An 18,081-nucleotide genomic window follows, 5' to 3' on the forward strand; every position below is an offset into this window, starting at 1 on the left:
CTTTCTTGAAGAAAACCAGTTGGAGTCTGCAAAAGACCTGAGACTGGGACGGAGATTTGTCTTCCAACAAGACAATGATCCCAAACAAAAAGCAAAATCTACAATGGAATGGTTCACAAATAAACGTATCCAGGTGTTAGAATGGCCAAGTCAGAGTCCAGACCTCAATCCAATCGAGAATCTGTGGAAAGAGCTGAAAACTGCTGTTCACAAACGATCTCCAATAAACCTCACTGAACTCGAGCTGTTTGCCAAGGAAGAACGGGCAAGAATTTCAGTCTCTCGATGTACAAAACTGATAGAGACATACCCCAAGCGACTTGTAATCGCGGTAAAAGGTGGCGCAACAAAGTATTAAGTTACAGGGTCCGAATAATATTGCACGCCCCACTTTTCAGTTTTTGAATTTCCACAAAAATTTAAACTAACCAATAAATTTTGTTCAACTTCACAATTGTGTTCCACTTGTTGATTCTTCACCAAAAAATTTACATTTGGTATCTTTATGTTTGAAGCATGATATGTGGGAAAAGGTTGAAAAGTTCCAGGGAGCCGAATACTTTCGCAAGGCACTGTATATACACACAAGGAAAAGGCCCAATATGGGGGATATATAAACCAGGAAGGGGGACATATATACAAAGATGGGGGACATTACTACATAATGAAAATTGGAGGTAACCATATGACTTTATAGGATTTAGAAAGCAACAAGGGCCCAAATATATGACCAATATGCAGGGGCAGCCCAGGTCCAAGTTTTGCACGGAGGCCCATCGGATTCTAGTTACACCACTGTGTACAGGCATCTATGTAGAGGACCCTGAAGACAGCTGCATTAATGGAGATGTTGTGAGCTCACATTATTTAGCATTGTCCTGTGTACAGATATCCTGGACTGCACACATGTTGAATAGGAGCTGCCATTACATATTAATGTTGGACATCTCCTCCCTTTATCTAATTATCAAGCGTCGCTATACATTAATCACCTCGGGGAGTACACCATCAGTCTGGGACTCTCGTCCACAGAACACAACAGGACATTTAGAACAAGCAATTCTCGTGGGGACACGTTGTGGAAGGTCCTTGCTGTAGATGCACTCCACGTCTTTGATCACCAGCTGGGTGAGCTCATGGTGAGGTATAGAGAAGTGATGAGACCAGTGGTTGGGCCTTGCCTGTGGGGTGCACATGAGTGGCTCCTTTTCCATGCATTTTATTAGTGGAGTAATGGTCAAAGCTGCATATGTAGTCTTCTGCTGTAAAGGTACCTTCACACGAAGCGACGCTGCAGCGATAGCGACAACGATGCCGATCGCTGCAGCGTCGCTGTTTGATCGCTGGAGAGCTGTCACACAGACCGCTCTCCAGCGACCAATGATGCCGAGGTCCCCGGGTAACCAGGGTAAACATCGGGTTACTAAGCGCAGGGCCGCGCTTAGTAACCCGATGTTTACCCTGGTTACCAGCGTAAAAGTAAAAAAAACAAACAGTACATACTTACCTGCGCGTCCCCCGGCGTCTGCTTCCTGACACTGACTGAGCTCCGGCCCTAACAGCACAGCGGTGACGTCACCGCTGTGCTTTCACTTTCACTTTAGGGCCGGCGCTCTGTAAGTGTCAGGAAGCAGATGCTGGGGGACGCATGTAAGTATGTACTGTTTGTTTTTTTTACTTTTACGCTGGTAACCAGGGTAAACATCGGGTTACTAAGCGCGGCCCTGCGCTTGGTAACCCGATGTTTACCCGGGTTACCAGTGTAAAATATCGCTGGTATCGTTGCTTTTGGTGTCAAACACAACGATACACGGCGATCGGACGACCAAATAAAGTTCTGGACTTTATTCAGCGACCAGCGATATCACAGCAGGATCCTGATCGCTGCTGCGTGTCAAACTAAACGATATCGCTAGCGAGGACGCTGCAACGTCACGGATCGCTAGCGATGTCGTTACAAAGTCGTTTCGTGTGAAGGTACCTTAAGAAGCACAGTCAACATAATAATAATTTTATAGTGCCAATATATGCAACGTGTAAATAACATTAAACATTGCTACGAGTGTCATAGGAAAAAAAATAAAATCCATAAGGCCTCTCCAGTGAAGGGACATTCAGCCCCCCCTCACTCAGAATCTCCAGTAGGAGAAAGAGCTTACAATCTAAACCTCTTTTGTTTAACATAGGGGAAGAGAGGAAATTAGTGGTAGCTAAGAAGTGACAAAACTAATTCTAGCTCCTTTTGAAGCCCAGACTCCCTGATGTGGACAGGAAATTAAAGGTACCTTCACACGAAACGATATCGCTAGCGATCCGTGACGTTGCAGCGTCCTCGCTAGCGATATCGTTTCGTTTGACACGCAGCAGCGATCAGGATCCTGCTGTGATGTCGCTGGTCGCTGAATAAAGTCCAGAACTTTATTTGGTCGTCCGATCGCCGTGTATCGTTGTGTTTGAAAGCAAAAGCAACGATACCAGCGATATTTTACACTGGTAACCAGGGTAAACATCGGGTTGCTAAGCACAGGGCCGCGCTTAGTAACCCGATGTTTACCGTGGTTACCAGCGTAAAAGTAAAAAAAACAAACAGTACATGCTCACCTGCGCGTCCCCCAGCGTCTGCTTCCTGACACTTACTGAGCGCCGGCCCTAAAGTGAAAGTGAAAGCACAGCGGTGACGTCACCGCTGTGCTGTTAGGGCCGGAGCTCAGTCAGTGTCAGGAAGCGGACGCTGGGGGACGCGCAGGTGAGCATGTACTGTTTGTTTTTTTTACATTTACACTGGTAACCAGGGTAAACATCGGGTTACTAAGCGCGGCCCTGCGCTTAGCAACCCGATGTTTACCCTGGTTACCCGGGGACCTCGGCATCGTTGGTCGCTGGAGAGCGGTCTGTGTGACAGCTCCCCAGCGATCAAACAGCGACGCTGCAGCGATCGGCATCGTTGTCGCTATCGCTGCAGCGTCGCTTCGTGTGAAGGTACCTTAAGACTGGTGTATTTGCTGGAAATAGATAGGAAGTCTGAGGTTTGTTGGAGAAGTAGGCTCTTCTGGGGGATGAGCTGCAATGATGAAAGAACTTCCCCCAGACTTTGTGTCTACAATGTGCAGTTATGAATATTGGGGTTTGTACACATTCGATTGATGAGACATATGTGACAACACAGCATTTAATCTTAATTATCCAAATGTCTATTTTCAGTTGGTCAAGAACCTTAGACTGTTGTCATATGAGTATTAAATGTTGATTTTTTTATATGTTTGAATGGCTGTTTGCCTCTAATTTCAGCTCCAGCAGCTTATTGTCTGCTATCTTTACAAAACAGAGGAGGAAAAACTATGCAAATTGATTAACCCCTTTCCAAACGTGGTCCATAATAATACGTCCCTGCGCCCTAGTACTTATTGGTGCGGGAAGTGTTATTACTTCCACGCGACCGTGCACGCACACAGGCTGTGCGCGTGTGATCGCCGTCGGTTGCCAGCTGATTCTGACAGCTGACACCAGGCACTAAGTTCCAGGAGCAGTCCCGAATTGCTCTCAGCACTTTAAACTTGATTACAGCATTCCGGGAGCAGGCAGGGGGAAGACAGCCCGTCTGCCCTTGAACCGGCGTCATCGCGGGTTCCCGATCGTTGTCATGGTGACCCGATTTAGTCATGATGACATTCGGGTCACCAGAGCTAGTAAAGTTGCTAGATCATGCTCAGAGCATGATCTGCAACTTTCCCTGTCGGTGCAGAGCTGACAGTTTGCATAGCACAGGGATGCTGCTGCATGCCTATGCTATAGAAGCAATCATCCTGCAAAAAATTATAGTCCCATAGTGGGACAAAGGAAAAAAACCAACTATTTTTTTAAATGATTGTAACAATATTTAAACAAATAATATAAAGTTAAAAGGCACAAAACAATGCTATATCACACACTGAACAAAATGTGGAATAAAAAGTTTTTATTGTTTAATAGTGCCAAAACATTAAAAACTATATAAATGAGGTATCGCTGCAATCTTACTAACCCGAAGAATAAAACTACCTTATCAATTTTACCACATGCAGAATTATATAACACCCACCCCCCCCAAAAAAAAAAAAAATCCTGAATTGCTGGCTTTTGTTCATTCTGCCTCCCAAAAATAAGAATAGAAAGTGATCAAAAAATGTCATGTGCCCAAAAATAGTACCAATATAAAACGTCAGCTCGTCCCGCTAAAAACAACCCTCACTCGACTCTGTGGGCCAAAATATGGAACAATTTTACTCTCAAAATATGGAGATGCAAAATACTAGTTTTTTAAATAAAATGCATTTTAGTATGTAACAGCAGCCAAACATAAAAACCCAATATAAATCTGGTCTCGCTGTAATTGCACCAACCCAGAGAATAAAGTCACCTTATCACTTATACTGCATGAGGAACGACGAAAAAAATAACACCAATTCTTCACCTGGTGTGGATTTGTTCATTCTGCCTCCCAAAGATCGCACATTTATCCTGCGCTCTGCATTGAGTGCTTAGACCAGAGTTTCTGTGTAAATCTCTGAAATACGTGATTCTGACAGAACCCTCGATGGAAGATTCCCTATAATGAGGCAGATTGAGGCACTGCTAATACAGTCTGACCTGTGATCCAGAGGTGTCCGCCTTTTTAGGACTGCATAAAAGTTCCATCGGCCTCAGCTTTTTGCACTTCTGAAAAAAAGGACACCTGTTGTGAATTCGCTTTTTGCTCCCTCTAGTGGTTACTAGTTTTTTGACTCTGGTTTTTCTGTCATTCCTTTTATCCGCACCTGGGTCGTTAGTTAGGGGTGTTGCTATATAAGCTCCCTGGACCTTCAGTTCAATGCCTGGCAACGTAGTTATCAGAGCTAGTCTGCTGTGCTCTTGTCTACTGATCCTGGTTCCAGTTATATCAGCTAAGTCTGCCTTTTTGCTTTTTGCTATTTGTTTTGGTTTTGTATTTTTGTCCAGCTTGTTCCAAATCTATATCCTGATCTTTGCTGGAAGCTCTAGGGGGCTGGTGTTCTCCCCCCGGACCGTTAGACGGTTCGGGGGTTCTTGAATTTCCAGTGTGGATTTTGATAGGGTTTTTGTTGACCATATAAGTTACCTTTCTTTATTCTGCTATCAGTAAGCGGGCCTCTCTGTGCTAAACCTGGTTCATTTCTGTGTTTGTCATTTCCTCTTACCTCACCGTTATTATTTGTGGGGGGCTTCTATCCAGCTTTGGGGTCCCCTTCTCTGGAGGCAAGAAAGGTCTTTGTTTTTCCTCTACTAGGGGTAGTTAGATTCTCCGGCTGGAGCGTGTCATCTAGAATCATCGTAGGAATGATCCCCGGCTACTTCTAGTGTTGGCGTTAGGAGTAGATATATGGTCAACCCAGTTACCACTGCCCTATGAGCTGGTTTTTTGTATTCTGCAGACTTCCACGTTCCTCTGAGACCCTCGCCATTGGGGTCATAACAGTTTGCCAGGCCAGTATTAAATGTTTAATGCATTGCAGAAGAGGGATTATAAGAAAGAAGATTCTGAGTTTTTTTTTTCTTCTTCCCCTTTACCTCAGAGTGGCTATGCTTGCTGCAGACATGAATGTCCAGACCTTGATTACAAGTGTGGACCAGCTGGCTACTCGTGTGCAGGGCATACAAGACTATGTTATCAGAAATCCTAGGTCAGAACCTAAAATACCGATTCCTGAACTGTTTTCCGGAGACAGGTTTAAGTTTAGGAATTTCGTGAATAATTGTAAATTGTTTTTGTCCCTGAGACCCTGTTCATCTGGAGACTCTGCTCAGCAAGTAAAAATTATTATTTCGTTCTTACGGGGCGACCCTCAGGATTGGGCTTTTTCGCTGGCGCCAGGAGATCCGGCATTGGCTGATATTGATGCGTTTTTTCTGGCGCTCGGTTTACTTTATGAGGAACCCAATCTTGAGATTCAGGCAGAAAAGGCCTTGCTGGCTATGTCTCAGGGACAGGACGAGGCTGAAGTGTATTGCCAAAAATTTCGGAAATGGTCCGTGCTGACACATTGGAACGAGTGTGCACTGGCCGCTAATTTTAGAAATGGCCTTTCTGAAGCCATTAAGAATGTTATGGTGGGTTTTCCCATTCCCACAGGTCTGAATGATACTATGGCACTGGCTATTCAAATTGACCGGCGGTTGCGGGAGCGCAAAACCGCAAATTCCCTCATGGTGTTGTCTGAACAGACACCTAATTCGGTGCAATGTGATAGAAAAACCGCAAATTCCCTCATGGTGTTGTCTGAACAGACACCTGATTTAATGCAATGTGATAGAATCCTGACTAGAAATGAGCGGAAAATTCATAGACGCCGGAATGGCTTGTGCTACTACTGTGGTGATTCTACACATGTTATCTCAGCATGCTCTAAACGTATAGCTAAGGTTGTTAGTCCTGTCACCGTTGGTAATTTGCATCCTAAGTTTATTCTGTCTGTAACTTTGATTTGCTCACTGTCATCTTATCCTGTCATGGCGTTTGTAGATTCAGGTGCTGCCCTGAGTCTCATGGATCTCTCATTTGCTAAGCGCTGTGGTTTTACTCTTGAACCATTAGAAAATCCTATTCCTCTTAGGGGTATTGATGCTACACCATTGGCAGCAAATAAACCGCAGTATTGGACACAAGTTACCATGTGCATGACTCCTGAACACCGCGAGGTGATACGTTTCCTGGTTTTACATAAAATGCATGATTTGGTTGTTTTAGGGCTGCCATGGTTACAGACCCATAATCCAGCCCTGGACTGGAAGGCTATGTCAGTCTCAAGTTGGGGCTGTCGTGGTATTCATGGGGATTCCCTGCCTGTGTCTATTGCTTCTTCTACGCCTTCGGAAGTTCCTGAGTATTTGTCTGATTATCAGGATGTCTTCAGTGAGTCTGAGTCCAGTGCACTGCCTCCTCATAGGGACTGTGACTGTGCTATAGATTTGATCCCTGGCAGTAAATTTCCTAAGGGAAGACTGTTTAATCTGTCGGTACCCGAACATACCGCTATGCGTTCATATATCAAGGAGTCTCTGGAGAAAGGACATATTCGTCCGTCTTCTTCCCCTCTTGGTGCGGGATTCTTTTTTGTGGCAAAAAAGGACGGATCTTTGAGGCCTTGTATTGATTATCGGCTTTTAAATAAGATCACTGTCAAATTTCAGTATCCTTTACCGCTGTTGTCTGACTTGTTTGCCCGGATTAAGGGTGCCAAGTGGTTCACCAAGATAGACCTTCGTGGTGCGTACAACCTTGTGCGCATTAAGCAAGGTGATGAATGGAAAACCGCATTCAATACGCCCGAAGGTCATTTTGAGTACTTGGTGATGCCTTTTGGGCTCTCCAATGCGCCTTCAGTTTTTCAGTCCTTTATGCATGACATCTTCCGGAAGTATCTGGATAAATTTTTGATTGTTTATCTGGATGATATTTTGGTTTTTTCTGATAATTGGGATTCACATGTGGAGCAGGTCAGGTTGGTCTTTAAAATTTTGCGTGAAAATTCTTTGTTTGTCAAAGGCTCAAAGTGTCTCTTTGGTGTACAGAAGGTTCCCTTTTTGGGGTTCATTTTTTCCCCTTCTGCTGTGGAGATGGACCCAGTCAAGGTCCGAGCTATTCTTGATTGGACTCAGCCCTCGTCAGTTAAGAGTCTTCAGAAATTCTTGGGTTTCGCTAACTTCTACCGTCGTTTTATCGCTAATTTTTCTAGCATTGTGAAACCTTTGACGGATATGACCAAGAAGGGCTCCGATGTAGCCAACTGGGCTCCTGCTGCCGTGGAGGCTTTCCAGGAGTTGAAACGCCGGTTTACTTCGGCGCCTGTTTTGTGCCAGCCCGATGTCTCACTTCCCTTTCAGGTTGAGGTGGATGCTTCAGAGATTGGAGCAGGGGCCGTTTTGTCGCAGAGAGGCCCTGGTTGCTCTGTTATGAAACCTTGTGCCTTTTTCTCTAGGAAGTTTTCGCCTGCCGAGCGAAATTATGATGTGGGCAATCGGGAGTTGTTGGCCATGAAATGGGCATTTGAGGAGTGGCGTCATTGGCTCGAGGGTGCTAAGCATCGTGTGGTGGTCTTGACTGATCACAAAAATCTGATGTATCTCGAGTCTGCTAAACGCCTTAATCCGAGACAGGCCCGCTGGTCATTGTTTTTCTCCCGCTTTGATTTTGTTGTCTCGTATTTACCAGGTTCAAAGAATGTGAAGGCCGATGCTCTTTCTAGGAGCTTTGTGCCTGATGCTCCTGAAGTCGCTGATCCTGTTGGTATTCTTAAAGATGGAGTTATCTTGTCAGCTATTTCTCCGGATCTGCGACGTGTGTTGCAGAGATTTCAGGCGGATAGGCCTGAGTCTTGTCCACCTGACAGACTGTTTGTCCCGGATAAGTGGACCAGCAGAGTCATTTCCGAGGTTCATTCCTCGGTGTTGGCAGGTCACCCGGGAATTTTTGGCACCAGAGATCTGGTGGCCAGGTCCTTTTGGTGGCCTTCTTTGTCAAGGGATGTGCGGTCATTTGTGCAGTCCTGTGGGACTTGTGCTCGAGCTAAGCCTTGCTGTTCTCGTGCCAGCGGTTTGCTCTTGCCCTTGCCTGTCCCGAAGAGACCTTGGACACATATCTCCATGGATTTCATTTCTGATCTTCCGCTATCTCAGGGCATGTCCGTTATCTGGGTGATATGTGATCGCTTCTCCAAGATGGTCCATTTGGTTCCTTTGCCTAAGCTGCCTTCCTCTTCCGATCTGGTTCCTGTGTTTTTCCATAACGTGGTTCGTTTGCACGGCATCCCTGAGAATATTGTGTCAGACAGAGGATCCCAGTTCGTTTCCAGGTTCTGGCGATCCTTTTGTAGTAGGATGGGCATTGATTTGTCGTTTTCGTCTGCTTTCCATCCTCAGACTAATGGACAGACGGAGCGAACCAATCAGACTTTGGAGGCTTATTTGAGGTGTTTTGTCTCTGCTGATCAGGACGATTGGGTGACATTCTTGCCGTTGGCTGAGTTTGCCCTTAATAATCAGGCTAGTTCCGCCACCTTGGTTTCGCCTTTTTTCTGCAACTCTGGTTTCCATCCTCGCTTTTCTTCGGGTCATGTGGAGCCTTCTGACTGTCCTGGGGTGGATTCTGTGGTGGATAGGTTGCAGCGGATCTGGAATCATGTGGTGGACAACTTGAAGTTGTCACAGGAGAGGGCTCAGCGCTTTGCCAACCGCCGCCGCCGTGTGGGTCCCCGACTACGTGTTGGGGATTTGGTATGGCTTTCTTCCCGCTTTGTTCCTATGAAGGTCTCCTCTCCCAAATTTAAACCTCGTTTTATTGGGCCTTACAAGATATTGGAAATCCTTAATCCTGTATCTTTTCGTCTGGATCTTCCTGTGTCGTTTGCTATTCACAATGTATTTCATAGGTCCTTGTTGCGGCGGTACATTGTGCCTGTAGTTCCTTCTGCTGAGCCTCCTGCTCCGGTGTTGGTTGAGGGCGAGTTGGAGTACGTGGTGGAGAAGATCTTGGATTCTCGCCTCTCCAGGCGGAGGCTTCAGTACCTGGTCAAGTGGAAGGGCTATGGTCAGGAGGATAATTCCTGGGTGGTCGCCTCTGATGTTCATGCGGCCGATTTAGTTCGTGCCTTTCATGCCGCTCATCCTGATCGCCCTGGTGGTCGTGGTGAGGGTTCGGTGACCCCTCACTAAGGGGGGGGTACTGTTGTGAATTCGCTTTTTGCTCCCTCTAGTGGTTACTAGTTTTTTGACTCTGGTTTTTCTGTCATTCCTTTTATCCGCACCTGGGTCGTTAGTTAGGGGTGTTGCTATATAAGCTCCCTGGACCTTCAGTTCAATGCCTGGCAACGTAGTTATCAGAGCTAGTCTGCTGTGCTCTTGTCTACTGATCCTGGTTCCAGTTATATCAGCTAAGTCTGCCTTTTTGCTTTTTGCTATTTGTTTTGGTTTTGTATTTTTGTCCAGCTTGTTCCAAATCTATATCCTGATCTTTGCTGGAAGCTCTAGGGGGCTGGTGTTCTCCCCCCGGACCGTTAGACGGTTCGGGGGTTCTTGAATTTCCAGTGTGGATTTTGATAGGGTTTTTGTTGACCATATAAGTTACCTTTCTTTATTCTGCTATCAGTAAGCGGGCCTCTCTGTGCTAAACCTGGTTCATTTCTGTGTTTGTCATTTCCTCTTACCTCACCGTTATTATTTGTGGGGGGCTTCTATCCAGCTTTGGGGTCCCCTTCTCTGGAGGCAAGAAAGGTCTTTGTTTTTCCTCTACTAGGGGTAGTTAGATTCTCCGGCTGGAGCGTGTCATCTAGAATCATCGTAGGAATGATCCCCGGCTACTTCTAGTGTTGGCGTTAGGAGTAGATATATGGTCAACCCAGTTACCACTGCCCTATGAGCTGGTTTTTTGTATTCTGCAGACTTCCACGTTCCTCTGAGACCCTCGCCATTGGGGTCATAACAGACACCGCTAAAAAGAAGCCATATGGAGTCCATAGTAACTCTGCTGCCTCATTACAGTGTGTGGATCCCTCGGAGGGTTCATCTGAATCACGTCATTCAGAGATTTAGATGGAAACTCCAAAGTAAGGGCTCAGTGTAGAGCGCCGGATAACTGTGATCCCAAACGTTATGTATAATGTTCCCAAACAAAGCATCAACTCAATCCACAAAAAAAGCAAGTCCCCACTTAGGTCTGTCATCTGTTAACGGAAATATAGGGGGCTGCCACGTTACTGGTAGTACAAAGGCTCTGGAACAGCAAAATGGCTCCTTTCCCCTCAAAAGAAAAGGTGTTAGCGCACTTAGGAAAAAATTGACCTGTTTGCTGTAAAAAAAAAATCCAATTAGCCCTTAGAAAAATTAAAAACTTGGGGCTCAAAAAAACATTTTAGTGGTAAAAATTAGTGACGAGCAAATATACTCGTTACTCGCGATTTCCTGAGCGCGCTCGGGTGTCCTCCGAGTATTTTTTAGTGCTCGAAAATTTAGTTTTTATTGCCGCAGCTGAATGATTTGCATCTAGAATGTAAGGTCCGCAAGGACAGGGTCCTCTCCCCTCTGTACGTTTCTGTTACTGTTAACATTATCTATAACTTTGTATGTAACCCCTTTCTCATGTACAGCACCATGGAATTAATGGTGCTATATAAATTAATAATAATAATGTTAGCCAGCATAAGTACATGTGGGGATTCCCTAGCAACAAGGCAACCCCCACATGTACTTATGCTGGCTAACAGATGTAAATCATTCAGCTGCGGCAATGAAAACTAAATCTCGAGTAACGAGTCTTTAGCTTTTACAGCACAGCCTATCCTGGGAAAACGATGGTCAATCTATTATTAAGTCTCTCACCAGGAATCAGGGGCTCTGCACTGATACCGTGGGTACCTGTTGTGAACTCTGTTTTCAGGCTCCCTCTTGTGGTCACAGGTGGTATTGTGTGACTTTTGTTTTGGGCTCCCCCTGGTGGCTTTGTTTGTTATCCTGCGGGTCTGTGGCTGATCAGCTGCCTCGTTATTCACTTGGGAGTTTCCTATTTAGCTCTGTTTCACTTCCACTTGTTGCCGGCTGTCAATGTACTCAGTGCTATTCTGATTACTCCTGATTATCTTCGGTTTCAGTCTCTTCAGGAGAAGCTAAGTTCTGTTTAATTATTTTTTGCTCATCAGTCTGCAATATGATTTCTGTGTATGATGAGTTTAGTCCAGCTTGCTAATATGTGATTTCTTCTGTTGGTTTGCTCTGGGGTACGGAGTTGCTTCCCCCGCACCGTTAGTTGGTGCGGGGGCTCGAGCGATCTCTGCGTGGATATTTTGAATAGGGTTTTTTAATTGACCGCACAGTTCCCTTTCTATTTTCTGCTTTCTAGTGTTAGAGGGCCTCATTTGCTAAATCTAATTTCATCTCTGCGTTTGTGCTTTCCCCTTAACTCACCGTTAATATTTGTGGGGGGCTATTCTATATCTTTGGGGTCATTTCACTGAGGCAAGTGAGGACTTTCTTTCTCTCTAGGAATAGTCAGTTTCTCAGGCCGTGAAGAGATGTCTAGGATTTTCAGGTAACGTTCCACGGCTGCCTATAGTTGTTTGCGGATAGGATCAGGTTGCGGTCAATTCAGTTACCACTTCCCCAGAGTTTGTAGTCGGTTTAGTTACTTAGCTAGTCCTACTTGCGATCCTTGCCACTAGGATCATAACAGGTACCAGGGGTCACAGTCTCTGTACTGATACCGCGGGTACCAGGGGGTCGCAGTCTCTACACGGGCCAATGTCTCTGCACGGGCCTCAAAGCGCCCCTCTCCAATCATAGCAGAGTCGCTTTCATGTACTCACAAGATGCAGTCTTTCTGGACAATCTCCCTGTATTTGTCCTATGACCAGGAGCTCTCTCTTGGAGCGCAGCTGCACCCTGCTCTGACCGCTGCTCACGCTGCTCTGTTCCTTGCTCGCTTGCCTTTCCGGCTCTCTGCCCGACTTCCTTCCTGTCCCAGTGTCTAAGTCTGCCCCCTGGGGAACCTGTAGCACAGCTCAATGGTTCCAGGCATAGGGCCGAGAAGGTAACCGCCCCTGGACTCTTCTTGTGCTTCACCTCCTTACATATATTCGCTCATCACTAGTAAAAATGTTAAATGCATTCTTTCTTCACCGCTCACTGGTATAAAATTCTGTGGCACATATGGTGTTAATATGATCACTGCACCCCTGGATGAAGTCATGGGGGAGTGTAGTTTGTAAAATTATTTCACATATAGGGGGTTTCTGTTGTCCTGGCACCTCAGGAGCTCTGCCAATGGGACATGGCACCCTAAAACCATTCCAGCAAAATCTGAACTCCAATATGGCACCTTTTCCCTTCTGAACTTTGCACTGTGCCTCAAAATTGGTATTCCCCTACATATAGGCAATCAGCGTACAAATTGGTGCAATGTCTGCTGTTACCCTTATGAAAATACAAAATTTGGGGCCAAAATAACATTTTTGTGTGGAAAATGGGATTTTTTTCTATTTCAAAACTCATCGTTATAAACTTCTGTGAAGCACCTGGGGGTTCAAGGTGCTCACTGCACAACTAAATACATTCCTTGAGGGGGCTAGTTTCCAAAATGGAGTCACTTGTGAGGGGGTTCCACTGTGTAGGCACATCAGGGGCTTTCCAAATGGGACATGAAGTCCGCTAATGATTCCGGGAAATTTTTCATTCAAAAAAGTAAAATGACGCTCCTTCCTTCCTTCCGAGCCCTGCCATGCTCCCGAACAGTAGTTTTCTCATATTGGGTATCGGCGTACCCAGGAGACATTGCACAACAAATTGTAAGGTGTAATTGTTCCTGTTACCCTTATGAAAATGCAACATTTGGGGCTAACAACATATTTGTGGGGAAAATTTGATTTATTTTTTTTTCATGGCTCAATGTTATCAACTTCTGTGAAGCACCTATATTGCCATGCTCAAGAGAGATTACACAACAAATTTTAGGGTCCATTTTTTCCAGTTACCCTTGTGAAAGCAAAAAAATTTGGCGCTAAAGTAAATTTTTTGTGAAACAAAAAAGTTAAATGATTATTTTTTTCCACATTTCAAACATTCCTGCGAAGCACCTGAAGAGTTAATAAACTTTTTGAATGTGGTTTTGAGCACCTTGAAGGGTGCAGTCTTTATGATGGTGACACTTTTGGATATTTTCTATCATACTCCTATACAGACTCCTCAAAGTTACTTCAAATGTGATGTGGTCCCTACAACAAAAAAAAATGGTGTTGTAAATTTGTTGGAAAAATGAAAAATCGCTGGTGAACTTTTAATCCTTATAATGTCCTAATAAAAAAAAAATGGTTCCAAAATTGTGCTGATGTAAATTAGACATGTGGGAAATGTTATTTATTAACTGTTTTGGGTGACATATCTGGGCTTTAAGGGCATGAAAATTCAGAGATTAAAAATTACTAAATTTTCCCCAAATTTCCAATTTTTCACAAGTCATATCAAAGAAATGTTGCCACTATTATGAAGTAAAAGCCTCAGAATCATCGGGATCTGTTGAAGCCTTCCAGAGTTATTACTGCAGAAATTGACAGTGGTCAGAATTGTGAAAATTAGCCTGTGAACCACCTTCAGGGGTAAAGGGGTCTCAAACAATGAGAGTTAAGCTCATCCCATCTCCCCCCCCCCCCCCCGACCTATGGATGATGACCTGAGCCACAGATGTGGGGCTTATAGGGAGAGAAATGGGAAGCGCAGACTTCTGAGTGTAGTAGTTTCCAAAGGTGTATACTCTGTGTGAATCCACTCACCTGTTTGGTGTCTTGAGATACTGCGCATAGATCCAGTCCATGGATCACTCCAGTCCATGGATCACTCCAGTCCATGGATCACTCCAGTCCATGCATCACTCCAGTCCATGCATCACTCCAGTCCATGCATCACTCCAGTCCATGGATCACTCCAGTCCATGCATCACTCCAGTCCATGCATCACTCCAGTCCATGGATCACTCCAGTCCATGCATCACTCCAGTCCATGCATCACTCCAGTCCATGCATCACTCCAGTCCATGGATCACTCCAGTCCATGGATCACTCCAGTCCATGGATCACTCCAGTCCATGCATCACTCCAGTCCATGCATCACTCCAGTCCATGCATCACTCCAGTCCATGCATCACTCCAGTCCATGCATCACTCCAGTCCATGGATCACTCCAGTCCATGCATCACTCCAGTCCATGCATCACTCCAGTCCATGGATCACTCCAGTCCATGCATCACTCCAGTCCATGGATCACTCCAGTCCATGCATCACTCCAGTCCATGGATCACTCCAGTCCATGCATCACTCCAGTCCATGCATCACTCCAGTCCATGCATCACTCCAGTCCATGCATCACTCCAGTCCATGGATCACTCCAGTCCTCGTTCCACTCAGTTTGCTGCAGAGATCTGGGAACTGATGAGCGCACTGGGCCGTGCTTTCATAGGCGATAACACTTTGTAAATATTTCTCCCATCAATATCCGCTCCTGAAGGATGATGATGGAACTCGATATTCGGATTAAAAATTATTTTTATTTCAAACTAAAATACAACTGGTTTCGACTTCTTGGAGTCTTCCTCAGGTATAATGTCACGCATATAAACAGATCTATCTGCACACATTTTATAGCAGATCTCCCTGCATGTCATTTTGGGTGGGGGCTGACAGATCTATTCGTCAGACACACCCAGATACTCAGATATGCAGGATTTTGCACTCTGAGGAATCTAAAAAAAAATCATATACTAAATAAACTTTATGCACACATTTTTCACACACAAGTTTTTTCTTTCTTGTCTAGAAACACTATAAATTTAATTATACCATACATAGCATTTCTCTTAAAATATTATTAAACATACTAAAGTGTGATTTCATGCAAAAATGTAAAACCCTACAAACATATACATTAATTAAAACCATTCCTTTTTTCATATTGCAACTGTTTCCAAATACCAAATAGAATTTTTCAATATTTCATTCATGTATGTAAAAAACAAAACAAAAAAACTAATATGCGATTTTACACCTGTCAATGTATTTGCGTTGTACATCATATACCCTCTATAACATCATTTAATCCGTCTGTGTATAATGTACCCAGACGGAAGATCCAATATGATTCTTTCCGGTTTGTGCCCGATTAGTACAATTCTCAGGTATTTGCTCCAACGGGGTCACGGAAATATTGAATGTTGTATTGTGCTTCAAACATAAATGCCGGGATAAGCTCTGTTTTAAAAAAACATTTTTGGTATAGTGTCTGTGGCCATTCATACGGGATCGTAAGGATTGGATGGTCCGACCCACGTATTGCAGACCACAGGCACAAGCGATAACATATATCACAAAATCACTATTGCACGTTAGTTTTTGTGTGATCGCTATGGTTTCACACGTACTATACGACGTGATGTAATGAGTCATATGGTTGATGATTTTACAGGTACAACATTTTCGGGAACCATATCGATAAATACCCGGTTTGGAAGCCTCTGTTTTATTTATCCTATTTTTTTCTTTTCTCGTTATACATTCCTGTTCCCCATTTTTGGTCATTCTGAGATTACTAGGGGCAATTATACCCTTCACTGTTTGGCCCCTCTGAAAGGTAATATTGGGTCTATCTGGTAAAAGCTTTTTCAAAAAGTATCCTTTTTTAACAAGTACCAATATTTATTTAAAATGTTTCTTATCTCGATATTACTATGATTAAAAGCGGTAATAAAATTATACTGCCACCCATCTTTTTTCTTTCCTTATTCTTATTTTTGTTTTTATTAATTACCTGCTCAGATTTTTCTCCTCCTTCCTTAGCTATCCCCTCTTCCACTTCCTTATTGTGATTATTCTCTGTAGATAAGCACTCGTGCTGAGTTCTTTCTAGATTGGTTCTATTTGCTGCCATAATTAGTAGTTTGGGGTATTTCTTATCCGTAAACCTATCTATCAGAACTTTCGATTGTTCCACATAATCCTTCAGGAGTGCATATTGCTGGGAGAAATATTTATATAGATGTGGGTATGAATTTTCTATCCTTCTAAACGATAACCAGAGACTCTTTACAAAACAACAGCCAGGATCACGCTACAGGTTAGCAGCCAGGACATCATGGCTCCTTCACGAGGGACACAGATTTAACATTCTACAGGATGCCAAATTAGGGGATCATGGCCCTGGCTGAGAGAACACAGATCTGCTCCATTAAGCATCAATGAACCCATGGTGGATACATTTGGGGAAGCCAGGATTGGGTTGTAATCAAGGTGACATGGATAGGGGCCCACTCAGAAGTTTCACCCCCCTGAACCAAAGCCCTAGCTACACCTGTGCCAGCAGACCATTGATGAAACATGCACAGCGGGTTTCAAATGCCACTATGTACAACCCTTCCAGCTTTGCCTTGAGAACAGGACCAGAGTGGATGTATAATTGCAACAAGACAAGCAAGTACAGGAACTATGCCAGCTTCGTAGTATTGAATGGGATTTAGTCCAGGAACTACAGGGTGCGGAGGATGCCATGTGTGGACAGAATGAATACGACTAGTTTCTTGTCAATTATATGTAGAGTTTTTTTCGCAAGGATGACATGGAATATGCTCCAAGTAAGCTGTTTGATTCAAAGTTTTGTTGTCATGAAGGTGAGACCTCTTACATTCATGTCTGTGCTTAAAGACATGCTGTGGACTGTCACCAAAAAGTGGAGAAGGATGATCGGAATCCTATCATGTCAGGCTAAATAAGATAAGGTAGCAATGTGAGGACACAGCATTTTATCTAAATTAACCAGATGTCTATTTTCAGTAAGCCTGGAGGAATAGACTTATCTATATGTTGACTTTTAAATTTATATGTTTCTTTCTGGTTAGTCAAGAAAACACAGATTTTTGTTTGTATAAACCTGTAATATTGACTTGTAAGTTGACATCTGATGGAACATATTGTGCTGTTATCCTGGATGACTAGAGATGAAGGATAATGGGACAATGATGTTTGTTGATATGTCAATTACACATTGTTCAGGCCAGCTATCTTGTTGATTTGCCGAAAAGAGGAAAAACTATGCAAATAGATAATGGAAATAGATTAATTAATGCAAGTTGATCTCATAATCATTCTTCCCTTTTACCTCTGGATACTGGCTAGAAGGTCAGCTATTAACTATAAAAAGAGGATGTATGCACCTCTGTAAGAGATACCTCCATATACATCCAAACATCCAAAGAACCAAAGACTCTACAGGACGGCAGCCAAGACATCATGTCTCCATAACGAGTGATAGAGATTTGTCATTCAACAGGTTGCCAGCTTAGGGGACCACGGCCCCGGTTGAAAGAGTACAGCTCTGCTCCATTGACCATCGTTGAACCATGGATACTGTGGAGAAGTGGGGTTCAGTGGGTGCTCTCGTCCGCTGGCCCGGCTGTCTTTAGCAAGACTGCATGGACCAGGGCTCATACCACTGAACACCCGTGCTCTCTCCCCATGGGTGAGTCACTACACAGACAATGCAGGCTTAGGATAAAACAGTGTGGCA

Source organism: Ranitomeya variabilis, chromosome 7 (assembly GCF_051348905.1).
Source record: "Ranitomeya variabilis isolate aRanVar5 chromosome 7, aRanVar5.hap1, whole genome shotgun sequence".
Classification (NCBI taxonomy): domain Eukaryota; kingdom Metazoa; phylum Chordata; class Amphibia; order Anura; family Dendrobatidae; genus Ranitomeya; species Ranitomeya variabilis.